Here is a 2,315-nt window from a genome sequence, read left to right on the forward strand (position 1 = left end):
AGTTCATCAGCAGTACAGTTGGAGGGGGTGGGGCCAGAGCAGCAAATCATATCCAGGGTGTGTCCTTTAATGTGTGTGGGGAAGTCTGCAAACTGATGGAAGCCAAAACTGTCAAGTGAGGAGGTGAAGTCCATGGTGAGCGGAAGGGCGGTATTGTCCATGTGTATATTGAAATCCCCAAGAATAATTATATTAGGAGATAGGGAGGAGAGATGGGTGAGGATAGCAGAAAATTCATTTAAAAAGTCACAATGAAGTTTGGGGGCATGGTATACTGTAGCAATGATTGTTGGAGTGGGTCCGGAAATTTGACAGGCGAGGCATTCAAATGAGGAGAGAGGAGGGAGAGAAATAGGAAGAACCTTCCATTTCTCGCGGTACAATATCGCGAGTCCACCTCCACGACCCGTGCCGCGGGGTTTCGAAAGGTAAAGAAAACCCAGGGGAGTAGAATCATTAAGTTGAGAAAAGTCGCCAGGAGTTTGCAAGGTCTCATTCAGACAAAAAAAGTCAAGCTTACGGTCTCTGAGGATATCCTGGATAAGACAACCTTTCCCAGTGAGCGAGCGGATGTTGAGCAGTCCGAAGTTGATGCCGGCAATATCGCTGTTGCGAGGAGCATTAGCCGACCTAGCCAGGTCGGCCAACACGCTGTGGTCGGCGGATCGGCCGTTGTTTCTGCGTGGCCGGCGGGAGGATGACCAGAAGGAGGTGATGCCCTTGGATCTATCGAGGTGGAAGCCCCGACGAGACCCATGGTGGAAATATTTCCGGCAGGGACGAAAAACGACGTCCAGGAAGCGGTGCAGCGCAATATCGCTGTTGCGAAGAGCATTAGCCGACCTAGGCAGGTCGGCCAACACGCTGTGGTCCGCGGATCGGCCGTTGTTACTGCGTGGCCGGTGGGAGGATGACCAGAAGGAGGTGATGCCCTCGGATCTATCGAGGTGGAAGCCCCGACGAGACCCACGGTGGATGTGTTTCCAGGAGGGACGAAGAACGATGTCCGGGAAGCGGTGCAGCGCAGGTGGAAAGCGCAACCACCGAAAGCGGAGCCCGAGAAGTTCTGCCGCTGAGTACCTAAGTAGTCCTTCCATAGGTCGATGGAGGAGCGACAGGACGGTCCAAATTAGTATGGCCCAGACAAAGGCCCCGATTTCCCTCGTTATGAGGTATAGAGGGGTGGAGATGGCACGGGACCTCGTCTAAGATCCGAAAAGGTAGGACGCTGTGACAGCGTGATTAAAAACAATCCGATAGTGGTTGACGATCAAAAATAAATTGGCGACAATAAAACCGTAAAAACGTTAAAAATGTGTTGCGGGTGAGCAGCGGCAGCCAGACAATGCCAGCGTTCACTCAACCCGGAAATGTGTGGAAGTGTGATGTAGGAGACAATCGGAGTACACACGAATGGTTGATTTTTTACTGCATCATGTGACATTTCATTATTGGGGGGGGGGGGGCATATCTATGTTTCTATTGCCAATTTACTCTTAAAAACCCCAGTTTGAAACCTTAAAGCTAAATTAAAACTCATTTGAAACCCTAACCCACGTGTGGAACCCTATTTTGAAACCGTAAACCTAGTTTGAAACCCGAATTCGAAACCCCTACCCTAGTTTGAAACCCTATTTTGAAACCCTAACACCAGCACAAAACCCCACTTTGACACCAAAATCCTATTTTGTAACCCTAATTTGAAACCCCAACCCTAGTTTGCAACTGTATTTTGAAGCTCTAACCCTAGTTTAAAACCCCAATTTTAAAACCTAATTCTAGTTTTGGATCCCAGTTTGAAATGCTTACCCTAGTTTAAATCCCTATTTTTTACTCGTGTTAGAATCCATTGTTTGTCCTCTGTAGTGTACGGTGTCGTCCCTCCCTTTTGTTTTAGTACCTTTTTCAGTGTGGGTTGGGCATCTACCTAATCAGCGCACCTGCCTCCTCCGCACACCTGCCAGTCATCATCTCGTCAGCCACTTGCAGCACAAAAGCCAGCCTGAACAGCCACCCATTGCCAGTTCATCAGCGATCTTTCCTGCCATACTCGCTTCTGCCAAACCGTTACAATCCATGGACCCAATGTTACCTCTAATTTTTTTTTGTGTCTGAGAAAACACACAAACACCCTGAGCGATCCCATGGACCACTGCAATAATAATAATAATAATACATTACATTTATAAGCGCCTTTCAAAACACTCAAGGACACTTTACAATCAAAACAAGAACAATAAAACCACAGATAAAATTATAAATAATAAAAGGAGAGATGAATTTAAACTGAATTTAGCGACTCGAAATAGTTGACG

The sequence above is a fragment of the Hippocampus comes genome, unplaced genomic scaffold (assembly GCF_001891065.2).
Source record: "Hippocampus comes isolate QL1 unplaced genomic scaffold, H_comes_QL1_v1.1 scaffold271, whole genome shotgun sequence".
NCBI classification, from domain to species: Eukaryota; Metazoa; Chordata; class Actinopteri; order Syngnathiformes; family Syngnathidae; genus Hippocampus; species Hippocampus comes.